This window comes from Brienomyrus brachyistius, unplaced genomic scaffold (assembly GCF_023856365.1).
Source record: "Brienomyrus brachyistius isolate T26 unplaced genomic scaffold, BBRACH_0.4 scaffold170, whole genome shotgun sequence".
NCBI lineage: Eukaryota > Metazoa > Chordata > Actinopteri > Osteoglossiformes > Mormyridae > Brienomyrus > Brienomyrus brachyistius.
The window spans coordinates 193099-209404 of NW_026042445.1; positions in this window are offsets into that span (position 1 = coordinate 193099).

The window sequence follows — 16306 nt, forward strand, 5'->3', positions numbered from 1 at the left end:
TAGCATATTAGCCTAGCGTGTTAGTGTATTAGCATATTAGCATATTAGCATAGCATATTAGCATATTAGCATATTAGCATATTAGCATATTAGCATATTAGCATATTAGCATAGCATATTAGCATATTAACATATTAGCATATTAGCATATTAGCATAGCATATTAGCATATTAGCATATTAGCATATTAGCATATTAACATATTAGCATATTAACATATTAGCATAGCATATTAGCATATTAGCATATTAGCATATTAGCATAGCATATTAGCATATTAGCATATTAGCATATTAGCATAGCATATTAGCATATTAGCATATTAACATATTAGCATATTAGCATAGCATATTAGCATATTAGCATATTAGCATATTAGCATATTAGCATATTAGCATAGCATATTTGCATATTAGCATATTAGCATAGCGTGTTAGCGTGTTAGCGTATTACCATATTAGCATAGCATATTAGCATATTAGCATATTAGCATATTAGCATAGCATATTAGCATATTAGCATATTAGCATATTAGCATATTAGCATAGCATATTAGCATATTAGCATATTAGCATAGCGTGTTAGCGTGTTAGCGTATTAGCATATTAGCATATTAGCATAGCATATTAGCATATTAGCATATTAGCATATTAGCATAGCATAGCGTGTTAGCATATTAGCGTATTAGCATATTAGCATATTAGCATATTAGCATAGCATATTAGCATATTAGCATATTAGCATATTAGCATATTAGCATAGCGTGTTAGCATATTAGCATATTAGTATATTAGCATAGCATATTAGCATATTAGCATAGCGTGTTAGCATATTAGCATATTAGCATATAAGCATATTAGCATAGCGTGTTAGCATATTAGCATATTAGCATATTAGCATATTAGCATATTAGCATAGCATATTAGCATATTAGCATATTAGCATAGCGTGTTAGCATATTAGCGTATTAGCATATTAGCATATTAGCATAGCATATTAGCATATTAGCATAGCGTGTTAGCATATTAGCGTATTAGCATATTAGCATATTAGCATAGCATATTAGCATATTAGCATATTAGCATATTAATATATTAATATATTAGCATATAGCATATTAGCATATTAGCATATTAGCATATTAGCATAGCGTGTTAGCATATTAGCAATTAGCATATTAGCATATTAGCATAGCATATTAGCATATTAGCATATAGCATATTAGCATAGCGTGTTAGCATATTAGCATATTAGTATATTAGGATATTAGCATATTAGGATATTAGCATATTAGCATATTAGCATATTAGCATATTAGCATATTAACATATTAGGATATTAGCATAGCGTGTTAGCATATTAGCGTATTAGCATATTAGCATAGCATATTAGCATAGCATATTAGCATAGCATATTAGCATAGCATATTAGCATATTAGCATATTAGCATATTAGCATATTAGCATAGCGTGTGAGCATATTAGCATATTAGCATATTAGCATATTAGCATATTAGCATAGCATACTAGCATATTAGCATATTAGTATATTAGCATATTAGCATATTAGCATAGCATATTAGCATATTAGCATAGCGTGTTAGCATATTAACGTATTAGCATATTAGCATATTAGCATAGCATATTAGCATATTAGCATAGCGTGTTAGCATATTAGCGTATTAGCATAGTATATTAGCATAGCATATTAGCATATTAGCATAGTATATTAGCATATTAGCATATTAGCATTGCGTGTTAGCATATTAGCGTATTAACAAATTAGCATATTATCATAGCATATTAGCATATTAACATATTAGGATATTTGCATATTAGCATATTAGCATAGCGTGTTAGCATATTAGCGTATTAGCATATTAGCATATTAGCATAGCATATTAGCATATTAGCATATTAGCATATTAGTATAGCGTGTTAGCATATTAGCATATTAGCATATTAGCATATTAGCATATTAGCATATTTGCATATTAGCATAGCGTGTTAGCATATTAGCATATTAGCATATTAGCATAGCGTGTTAGCATATTAGCGTATTAGAATATTAGCATATTAGCATAGCATATTAGCATATTAGCATATTAGCATATTAGCATATTAGCATAGCGTGTTTGCTTATTAGCGTATTAGCATATTAGCATATTAGCATATTAGCATATTAGCATAGCGTGTTAGCATATTAGCGTATTAGCATATTAGCATATTAGCATATTAGCATATTAGCATAGCGTGTTAGCATATTAGCGTATTAGAATATTAGCATATTAGCATAGCATATTAGTATATTAGCATATTAGCATATTAGCATATTAGCATATTAGCATAGCGTGTTTGCATATTAGCGTATTAGCATATTAGCATATTAGCATATTAGCATATTAGCATAGCATATTATCATATTAGCATATTAGCATAGCGTGTTAGCATAGCAATTAGCATATTAGCATATTAGCATATTAGCATATTAGCATATTAGCATAGCATATTAGCATATTAGCATATTAGCATATTTGCATATTAGCATAGCATGTTAGCATATTAGCGTATTAGCATATTAGCATATTAGAATATTAGCATAGCGTGTTAGCATATTAGCATATTAGCATTTTAGCATATTAGCATATTAGCAAAGCATATTAGCATGTTAGCATATTAGCATAGCGTGTTAGCATATTAGCGTATTAGCATATTAGCATATTAGCGTATTAGCATATTAGCATATTAACATATTAGCATATTAGCATAGCGTGTTAGCATATTAGCGTATTAGCATATTAGCATATTAGCATAGCATATTAGCATATTAGCATATTAGCATATTAGCATATTAGCATAGCGTGTTAGCATATTAGCGTATTAGCAAATTAGCATATTAGCATATTAGCATAGCATATTAGCATATTAGCATATTAGCATATTAGCATATTAGCATAGCATATTAGCATATTAGCATAGCGTGTTAGCATATTAGCGTATTAACATATTAGCATATTAGCATACCATATTAGCATATTAGCATATTAGCATATTAGCATATTAGCATAGCGTGTTAGCATATTAGCATATTAGCATAGCATGTTAGCGTATTAGCATATTAGCATAGCATATTAGCATATTAGCATAGCATATTAGCATATTAGCATATTAGCATATTAGCATAGCGTGTTAGCGTATTAGCATATTAGCATATTAGCATAGCATATTAGCATATTAGCATATTAGTATATTAGCATATTAGCATATTAGCATAACATATTAGCATATTAGCATATTAGCATATTAGCATAGCGTGTTAGCATATTAGCGTATTAGCATATTAGCATATTAGCATATTAGCATATTAGCATATTATAGCATAGCATATTAGCATATTAGCATATTAGCATAGCATATTAGCATATTAGCATATTAGCATATTAGCATAGCGTGTTAGCGTATTAGCATATTAGCATAGCATATTAGCATATTAGCATATTAGCATATTAGCATAGCATATTAGCATATTAGCATATTAGCATATTAGCATAGCATATTAGCATATTAGCATATTAGCATATTAGCATAGCATATTAGCATATTAGCATATTAGCATATTAGCATATTAGCATAGCATATGAGCATATTAGCATATTAGCATATTAGCATATTAGCATATTAGCATAGCATATTAGCATATTAGCATATTAGCATAGCGTGTTAGCGTATTAGCATATTAGAATATTAGCATAGCATATTAGCATATTAGCATAGCATATTAGCATATTAGCATAGCATATTAGCATATTAGCATATTAACATATTAGCATATTAGCATATTAGCATATTAGCATATTAGCATAGCGTGTTAGCATATTAGCGTATTAGCATATTAGCATATTAGCATATTAGCATATTAGCATATTAGCATAGCATATTAGCATATTAGCATAGCATATTAGCATAGCATATTAACATATTAGCATAGCATATTAGCATATTAGCATATTAGCATAGCATATTAGCATATTAGCATATTAGCATATTAACATATTAGCATAGCATATTAGCATATTAGCATATTAGCATATTAACATATTAGCATATTAGCATATTAGCATAGCATATTAGCATAGCATATTAACATATTAGCATATTAGCATAGCATATTAGCATATTAGCATATTAGCATATTAGCATATTAGCATAGCGTGTTAGCGTATTAGCGTATTAGCATATTAGCATAGCGTGTTAGCGTATTAGCATATTAGCATATTAGCATAGCATATTAGCATATTAGTATATTAGCATATTAGCATATTAGCATATTAGCATAGCATATTAGCATATTAGCATATTAGCATATTAGCATAGCATATTAGCATATTAGCATATTAGCATAGCATATTAGCATATTAGCATATTAGCATAGCGTGTTAGTGTATTAGCATATTAGCATATTAGCATAGCATATTAGCATATTAGCATATTAGCATATTAGCATAGCATATTAGCATATTAGCATAGCGTGTTAGCATATTAGCATATTAGCATATTAGCATATTAGCATATTAGCATATTAGCATATTAACATATTAGCATAGCATATTAGCATATTAGAATATTAGCATATTAGCATAGCATATTAGCGTATTAGCATATTAGCATATTAGCATATTAGCATATTAGCATATTAGAATATTAGCATATTAGCATAGCATATTAGCATATTAGCATATTAGCATATTAGCATAGCATATTAGCATAGTAGCATATTAGCATATTAGCATATTAGCATATTAGCATAGCATATTAGCATATTAGCATATTAGCATATTAGCATATTAGCATAGCGTGTTAGCGTATTAGCATATTAGCATAGCATATTAGCATATTAGCATAGCGTGTTAGCGTATTATCATATTAGCATATTAGCATATTAGCATAGCATATTAGCATATTAGCATATTAGCATATTAGCATAGCATATGAGCATATTAGCATATTAGCATATTAGCATATTAGCATATTAGCATAGCATATTAGCATATTAGCATATTAGCATAGCGTGTTAGCGTATTAGCATATTAGAATATTAGCATAGCATATTAGCATATTAGCATAGCATATTAGCATAGCATATTAGCATATTAGCATATTAACATATTAGCATATTAGCATATTAGCATATTAGCATATTAGCATAGCGTGTTAGCATATTAGCGTATTAGCATATTAGCATATTAGCATATTAGCATATTAGCATAGCATATTAGCATATTAGCATATTAGCATATTAGCATAGCATATTAACATATTAGCATAGCATATTAGCATATTAGCATATTAGCATAGCATATTAGCATATTAGCATATTAGCATATTAACATATTAGCATAGCATATTAGCATATTAGCATATTAGCATATTAACATATTAGCATATTAGCATATTAGCATAGCATATTAGCATAGCATATTAACATATTAGCATATTAGCATAGCATATTAGCATATTAGCATAGCGTGTTAGCGTATTAGCGTATTAGCATATTAGCATAGCGTGTTAGCGTATTAGCATATTAGCATATTAGCATAGCATATTAGCATATTAGTATATTAGCATATTAGCATATTAGCATATTAGCATAGCATATTAGCATATTAGCATATTAGCATATTAGCATAGCATATTAGCATATTAGCATATTAGCATAGCATATTAGCATATTAGCATATTAGCATATTAGCATAGCGTGTTAGTGTATTAGCAATAATAGCATATTAGCATAGCATATTAGCATATTAGCATATTAGCATATTAGCATAGCATATTAGCATATTAGCATATTAGCATATTAGCATATTAGCATAGCATATTAGCATATTAGCATAGCGTGTTAGCATATTAGCATATTAGCATATTAGCATATTAGCATATTAACATATTAGCATAGCATATTAGCATATTAGAATATTAGCATATTAGCATAGCATATTAGCGTATTAGCATATTAGCATATTAGCATATTAGCATATTAGAATATTAGCATATTAGCATAGCATATTAGCATATTAGCATATTAGCATATTAGCATATTAGCATAGCATATTAGCATAGTAGCATATTAGCATATTAGCATATTAGCATATTAGCATATTAGCATATTAGCATAGCATATTAGCATATTAGCATATTAGCATATTAGCATAGCGTGTTAGCGTATTAGCATATTAGCATAGCATATTAGCATATTAGCATAGCGTGTTAGCGTATTATCATATTAGCATATTAGCATATTAGCATATTAGCATAGCATATTAGCATATTAGCATATTAACATATTAGCATATTAGCATAGCGTGTTAGTGTATTAGCATATTAGCATATTAGCATAGCATATTAGCATATTAGCATATTAGCATAGCATATTGCATATTAGCATATTAGCATATTAGCATAGCATATTAGCATATTAGCATATTAGCATATTAGCATAGCGTGTTAGTGTATTAGCATATTAGCATATTAGCATAGCATATTAGCATATTAGCATATTAGCATAGCATATTAGCATATTAGCATATTAGCATATTAGCATAGCATATTAGCATATTAGCATATTAGCATATTAGCATAGCATGTTAGCGTATTAGCATATTAGCATATTAGCATATTAGCATATTAGCATAGCATATTAGCATATTAGCATATTAGCATATTAGCATATTAGCATAGCATATTAGCATATTAGCATATTAGCATATTAGCATAGCGTGTTAGCGTATTAGCATATTAGCATATTAGCATAGCATATTAGCATATTAGCATATTAGCATATTAGCATATTAACATAGCATATTAGCATATTAGCATATTAGCATATTAGCATAGCGTGTTAGCGTATTAGCATATTAGCATAGCATAGCATATTAGCATATTAGCATATTAGCATATTAGCATAGCATATTAGCATATTAGCATAGCGTGTTAGCGTATTAGCATATTAGCATATTAGCATAGCATATTAGCATATTAGCATAGCATATTAGCATATTAGCATATTAGCATATTAGCATATTAGCATATTAACATATTAGCATATTAGCATATTAGCATATTAGCATAGCGTGTTAGCATATTAGCGTATTAGCATATTAGCGTATTAGCATATTAGCATATTAGCATATTAGCATAGCATATTAGCATATTAGCATATTAGCATATTAGCATATTAGCATAGCATATTAGCATATTAGCATATTAGCATATTAGCATAGCGTGTTAGTGTATTAGCATATTAGCATATTAGTATAGCATATTAGCATATTAGCATATTAGCATATTAGCATATTAGCATAGCATATTAGCATATTAGCATATTAGCATATTAGCATAGCATATTAGCATATTAACATATTAGCAGATTTATATATTAGCATATTAGCATAGCATATTAGCATATTAGCATATTAGCATATTAGCATATTAGCATAACGTGTTAGCGTATTAGCGTATTAGCATATTAGCATAGCGTGTTAGCGTATTAGCATATTAGTATATTAGCATATTAGCATATTAGCATAGCATATTAGCATATTAGCATATTAGCATATTAGCATATTAGCATATTAGCATAGCATATTAGCATATTAGCATAGCATATTAGCATATTAGCATATTAGCATATTAGCATATTAGCATAGCATATTAGCATATTAGCATATTAGCATATTAACATATTAGCATAGCATATTAGCATATTAGCATATTAGCATATTAGCATATTAGCATATTAACATATTAGCATATTAGCATATTAGCATAGCATATTAGCATAGCATATTAACATATTAGCATATTAGCATAGCATATTAGCATATTAGCATATTAGCATATTAGCATAGCGTGTTAGCGTATTAGCGTATTAGCATATTAGCATAGCGTGTTAGCATATTAGCATATTAGCATATTAGCATATTAGCATAGCATATTAGCATATTAGCATATTAGCATATTAGCATAGCATATTAGCATATTAGCATATTAGCATATTAGCATATTAGCATAGCATATTAGCATATTAGCATATTAGCATATTAGCATAGCATATTAGCATATTAGCATATTAGTATATTAGCATATTAGCATATTAGTATATTAGCATAGCGTGTTAGTGTATTAGCATATTAGCATATTAGCATAGCATATTAGCATATTAGCATAGTATATTAGCATATTAGCATATTAGCATATTAGCATATTAGCATAGCATATTAGCATATTAGCATATTAGCATATTAGCATATTAGCATGGCATATTAGCATATTAGCATAGCATATTAGCATATTAGCATAGCATATTAGCATATTAGCATATTAGCATATTAGCATATTAGCATATTAGCATAGCGTGTTAGCATATTAGCGTATTAGCATATTAGCATATTAGTATATTAGCATGTTAGCATATTAGCATAGCATATTAGCATATTAGCATATTAGCATATTAGCATATTAGCATATTAGCATAGCATATTAGCATAGCTTGTTAGCATATTAGCATAATAGCATATTAGCATAGCATATTAGCATATTAGCATATTAACATATTAGCATATTAGTATATTAGCATAGCGTGTTAGTGTATTAGCATATTAGCATATTAGCATATTAACATATTAGCATATTAGCATATTAGCATATTAGCATAGCTTGTTAGCATATTAGCGTATTAGCATATTAGCATATTAGCATATTAGCATATTAGCATATTAGCATAGCATATTAGCATATTAGCATAATAACATATTAGCATATTAGCATATTAGCATAGCATATTAGCATATTAGCATATTAGCATATTAGCATATTAGCATAGCGTGTTAGTGTATTAGCATATTAGCATATTAGCATATTAGCATATTAGCATATTAGCATATTAGCATATTAGCATAGCATATTAGCATATTAGCATAGCATATTAGCATAGCATATTAACATATTAGCATATTAGCATATTAGTATATTAGCATAGCATATTAGCATATTAGCATATTAGCATATTAGCATATTATCACATTAGCATATTAGCATATTAGCATATTAGCATAGCATATTAGCATATTAGCATATTAGCATAGCATATTAGCATATTAGCATATTAGCATATTAGCATATTAGCATAGCATAGCATATTAGCATATTAGCATATTAGCATATTAGCATATTAGCATAGCATATTAGCATATTAGCATATTAGCATATTAGCATATTAGCATAGCGTGTTAGCATATTAGCAATTAGCATATTAGCATATTAGCATAGCATATTAGCATATTAGCATATTAGCATATTAGCATAGCGTGTTAGCATATTAGCATATTAGTATATTAGGATATTAGCATATTAGGATATTAGCATATTAGCATATTAGCATATTAGCATATTAACATATTAGGATATTAGCATAGCGTGTTAGCATATTAGCGTATTAGCATATTAGCATAGCATATTAGCATAGCATATTAGCATAGCATATTAGCATAGCATATTAGCATAGCATATTAGCATATTAGCATATTAGCATATTAGCATATTAGCATAGCGTGTGAGCATATTAGCATATTAGCATATTAGCATATTAGCATATTAGCATAGCATACTAGCATATTAGCATATTAGTATATTAGCATATTAGCATATTAGCATAGCATATTAGCATATTAGCATAGCGTGTTAGCATATTAACGTATTAGCATATTAGCATATTAGCATAGCATATTAGCATATTAGCATAGCGTGTTAGCATATTAGCGTATTAGCATAGTATATTAGCATAGCATATTAGCATATTAGCATAGTATATTAGCATATTAGCATATTAGCATTGCGTGTTAGCATATTAGCGTATTAACAAATTAGCATATTATCATAGCATATTAGCATATTAACATATTAGGATATTTGCATATTAGCATATTAGCATAGCGTGTTAGCATATTAGCGTATTAGCATATTAGCATATTAGCATAGCATATTAGCATATTAGCATATTAGCATATTAGTATAGCGTGTTAGCATATTAGCATATTAGCATATTAGCATATTAGCATATTAGCATATTTGCATATTAGCATAGCGTGTTAGCATATTAGCATATTAGCATATTAGCATAGCGTGTTAGCATATTAGCGTATTAGAATATTAGCATATTAGCATAGCATATTAGCATATTAGCATATTAGCATATTAGCATATTAGCATAGCGTGTTTGCTTATTAGCGTATTAGCATATTAGCATATTAGCATATTAGCATATTAGCATAGCGTGTTAGCATATTAGCGTATTAGCATATTAGCATATTAGCATATTAGCATAGCGTGTTAGCATATTAGCGTATTAGAATATTAGCATATTAGCATAGCATATTAGCATATTAGCATATTAGCATATTAGCATATTAGCATATTAGCATAGCGTGTTTGCATATTAGCGTATTAGCATATTAGCATATTAGCATATTAGCATATTAGCATAGCATATTATCATATTAGCATATTAGCATAGCGTGTTAGCATAGCAATTAGCATATTAGCATATTAGCATATTAGCATATTAGCATATTAGCATAGCATATTAGCATATTAGCATATTAGCATATTTGCATATTAGCATAGCATGTTAGCATATTAGCGTATTAGCATATTAGCATATTAGAATATTAGCATAGCGTGTTAGCATATTAGCATATTAGCATTTTAGCATATTAGCATATTAGCAAAGCATATTAGCATGTTAGCATATTAGCATAGCGTGTTAGCATATTAGCGTATTAGCATATTAGCATATTAGCGTATTAGCATATTAGCATATTAACATATTAGCATATTAGCATAGCGTGTTAGCATATTAGCGTATTAGCATATTAGCATATTAGCATAGCATATTAGCATATTAGCATATTAGCATATTAGCATATTAGCATAGCGTGTTAGCATATTAGCGTATTAGCAAATTAGCATATTAGCATATTAGCATAGCATATTAGCATATTAGCATATTAGCATATTAGCATATTAGCATAGCATATTAGCATATTAGCATAGCGTGTTAGCATATTAGCGTATTAGCATATTAGCATATTAGCATACCATATTAGCATATTAGCATATTAGCATATTAGCATATTAGCATATTAGCATAGCGTGTTAGCATATTAGCATATTAGCATAGCATGTTAGCGTATTAGCATATTAGCATAGCATATTAGCATATTAGCATAGCATATTAGCATATTAGCATATTAGCATATTAGCATAGCGTGTTAGCGTATTAGCATATTAGCATATTAGCATAGCATATTAGCATATTAGCATATTAGTATATTAGCATATTAGCATATTAGCATAACATATTAGCATATTAGCATATTAGCATATTAGCATAGCGTGTTAGCATATTAGCGTATTAGCATATTAGCATATTAGCATATTAGCATATTAGCATATTATAGCATAGCATATTAGCACATTAGCATATTAGCATATTAGCATATTAGCATAGCATATTAGCATATTAGCATATTAGCATATTAGCATAGCGTGTTAGCGTATTAGCATATTAGCATAGCATATTAGCATATTAGCATATTAGCATATTAGCATAGCATATTAGCATATTAGCATATTAGCATATTAGCATAGCATATTAGCATATTAGCATATTAGCATATTAGCATAGCATATTAGCATATTAGCATATTAGCATATTAGCATATTAGCATAGCATATGAGCATATTAGCATATTAGCATATTAGCATATTAGCATATTAGCATAGCATATTAGCATATTAGCATATTAGCATAGCGTGTTAGCGTATTAGCATATTAGAATATTAGCATAGCATATTAGCATATTAGCATAGCATATTAGCATATTAGCATAGCATATTAGCATATTAGCATATTAACATATTAGCATATTAGCATATTAGCATATTAGCATATTAGCATAGCGTGTTAGCATATTAGCGTATTAGCATATTAGCATATTAGCATATTAGCATATTAGCATATTAGCATATTAGCATAGCATATTAGCATATTAGCATAGCATATTAGCATAGCATATTAACATATTAGCATAGCATATTAGCATATTAGCATATTAGCATAGCATATTAGCATATTAGCATATTAGCATATTAACATATTAGCATAGCATATTAGCATATTAGCATATTAGCATATTAACATATTAGCATATTAGCATATTAGCATAGCATATTAGCATAGCATATTAACATATTAGCATATTAGCATAGCATATTAGCATATTAGCATATTAGCATATTAGCATATTAGCATAGCGTGTTAGCGTATTAGCGTATTAGCATATTAGCATAGCGTGTTAGCGTATTAGCATATTAGCATATTAGCATAGCATATTAGCATATTAGTATATTAGCATATTAGCATATTAGCATATTAGCATAGCATATTAGCATATTAGCATATTAGCATATTAGCATAGCATATTAGCATATTAGCATATTAGCATAGCATATTAGCATATTAGCATATTAGCATAGCGTGTTAGTGTATTAGCATATTAGCATATTAGCATAGCATATTAGCATATTAGCATATTAGCATATTAGCATAGCATATTAGCATATTAGCATAGCGTGTTAGCATATTAGCATATTAGCATATTAGCATATTAGCATATTAGCATATTAGCATATTAACATATTAGCATAGCATATTAGCATATTAGAATATTAGCATATTAGCATAGCATATTAGCGTATTAGCATATTAGCATATTAGCATATTAGCATATTAGAATATTAGCATATTAGCATAGCATATTAGCATATTAGCATATTAGCATATTAGCATAGCATATTAGCATAGTAGCATATTAGCATATTAGCATATTAGCATATTAGCATAGCATATTAGCATATTAGCATATTAGCATATTAGCATATTAGCATAGCGTGTTAGCGTATTAGCATATTAGCATAGCATATTAGCATATTAGCATAGCGTGTTAGCGTATTATCATATTAGCATATTAGCATATTAGCATAGCATATTAGCATATTAGCATATTAGCATATTAGCATAGCATATGAGCATATTAGCATATTAGCATATTAGCATATTAGCATATTAGCATAGCATATTAGCATATTAGCATATTAGCATAGCGTGTTAGCGTATTAGCATATTAGAATATTAGCATAGCATATTAGCATATTAGCATAGCATATTAGCATAGCATATTAGCATATTAGCATATTAACATATTAGCATATTAGCATATTAGCATATTAGCATATTAGCATAGCGTGTTAGCATATTAGCGTATTAGCATATTAGCATATTAGCATATTAGCATATTAGCATAGCATATTAGCATATTAGCATATTAGCATATTAGCATAGCATATTAACATATTAGCATAGCATATTAGCATATTAGCATATTAGCATAGCATATTAGCATATTAGCATATTAGCATATTAACATATTAGCATAGCATATTAGCATATTAGCATATTAGCATATTAACATATTAGCATATTAGCATATTAGCATAGCATATTAGCATAGCATATTAACATATTAGCATATTAGCATAGCATATTAGCATATTAGCATAGCGTGTTAGCGTATTAGCGTATTAGCATATTAGCATAGCGTGTTAGCGTATTAGCATATTAGCATATTAGCATAGCATATTAGCATATTAGTATATTAGCATATTAGCATATTAGCATATTAGCATAGCATATTAGCATATTAGCATATTAGCATATTAGCATAGCATATTAGCATATTAGCATATTAGCATAGCATATTAGCATATTAGCATATTAGCATATTAGCATAGCGTGTTAGTGTATTAGCATATTAGCATATTAGCATAGCATATTAGCATATTAGCATATTAGCATATTAGCATAGCATATTAGCATATTAGCATATTAGCATATTAGCATATTAGCATAGCATATTAGCATATTAGCATAGCGTGTTAGCATATTAGCATATTAGCATATTAGCATATTAGCATATTAACATATTAGCATAGCATATTAGCATATTAGAATATTAGCATATTAGCATAGCATATTAGCGTATTAGCATATTAGCATATTAGCATATTAGCATATTAGAATATTAGCATATTAGCATAGCATATTAGCATATTAGCATATTAGCATATTAGCATATTAGCATAGCATATTAGCATAGTAGCATATTAGCATATTAGCATATTAGCATATTAGCATATTAGCATATTAGCATAGCATATTAGCATATTAGCATATTAGCATATTAGCATAGCGTGTTAGCGTATTAGCATATTAGCATAGCATATTAGCATATTAGCATAGCGTGTTAGCGTATTATCATATTAGCATATTAGCATATTAGCATAGCATATTAGCATATTAGCATATTAACATATTAGCATATTAGCATAGCGTGTTAGTGTATTAGCATATTAGCATATTAGCATAGCATATTAGCATATTAGCATATTAGCATAGCATATTAGCATATTAGCATATTAGCATATTAGCATAGCATATTAGCATATTAGCATATTAGCATATTAGCATAGCGTGTTAGTGTATTAGCATATTAGCATATTAGCATAGCATATTAGCATATTAGCATATTAGCATAGCATATTAGCATATTAGCATATTAGCATATTAGCATAGCATATTAGCATATTAGCATATTAGCATATTAGCATAGCATGTTAGCGTATTAGCATATTAGCATATTAGCATATTAGCATATTAGCATAGCATATTAGCATATTAGCATATTAGCATATTAGCATATTAGCATAGCATATTAGCATATTAGCATATTAGCATATTAGCATAGCGTGTTAGCGTATTAGCATATTAGCATATTAGCATAGCATATTAGCATATTAGCATATTAGCATATTAGCATATTAACATAGCATATTAGCATATTAGCATATTAGCATATTAGCATAGCGTGTTAGCGTATTAGCATATTAGCATAGCATAGCATATTAGCATATTAGCATATTAGCATATTAGCATAGCATATTAGCATATTAGCATAGCGTGTTAGCGTATTAGCATATTAGCATATTAGCATAGCATATTAGCATATTAGCATAGCATATTAGCATATTAGCATATTAGCATATTAGCATATTAGCATATTAACATATTAGCATATTAGCATATTAGCATATTAGCATAGCGTGTTAGCATATTAGCGTATTAGCATATTAGCGTATTAGCATATTAGCATATTAGCATATTAGCATAGCATATTAGCATATTAGCATATTAGCATATTAGCATATTAGCATAGCATATTAGCATATTAGCATATTAGCATATTAGCATAGCGTGTTAGTGTATTAGCATATTAGCATATTAGTATAGCATATTAGCATATTAGCATATTAGCATATTAGCATATTAGCATAGCATATTAGCATATTAGCATATTAGCATATTAGCATAGCATATTAGCATATTAACATATTAGCAGATTTGTATATTAGCATATTAGCATAGCATATTAGCATATTAGCATATTAGCATATTAGCATATTAGCATAACGTGTTAGCGTATTAGCGTATTAGCATATTAGCATAGCGTGTTAGCGTATTAGCATATTAGTATATTAGCATATTAGCATATTAGCATAGCATATTAGCATATTAGCATATTAGCATATTAGCATATTAGCATATTAGCATAGCATATTAGCATATTAGCATAGCATATTAGCATATTAGCATATTAGCATATTAGCATATTAGCATATTAGCATAGCATATTAGCATATTAGCATATTAGCATATTAACATATTAGCATAGCATATTAGCATATTAGCATATTAGCATATTAGCATATTAGCATATTAACATATTAGCATATTAGCATATTAGCATAGCATATTAGCATAGCATATTAACATATTAGCATATTAGCATAGCATATTAGCATATTAGCATATTAGCATATTAGCATAGCGTGTTAGCGTATTAGCGTATTAGCATATTAGCATAGCGTGTTAGCATATTAGCATATTAGCATATTAGCATATTAGCATAGCATATTAGCATATTAGCATATTAGCATATTAGCATAGCATATTAGCATATTAGCATATTAGCATATTAGCATATTAGCATAGCATATTAGCATATTAGCATATTAGCATATTAGCATAGCATATTAGCATATTAGCATATTAGTATATTAGCATATTAGCATAT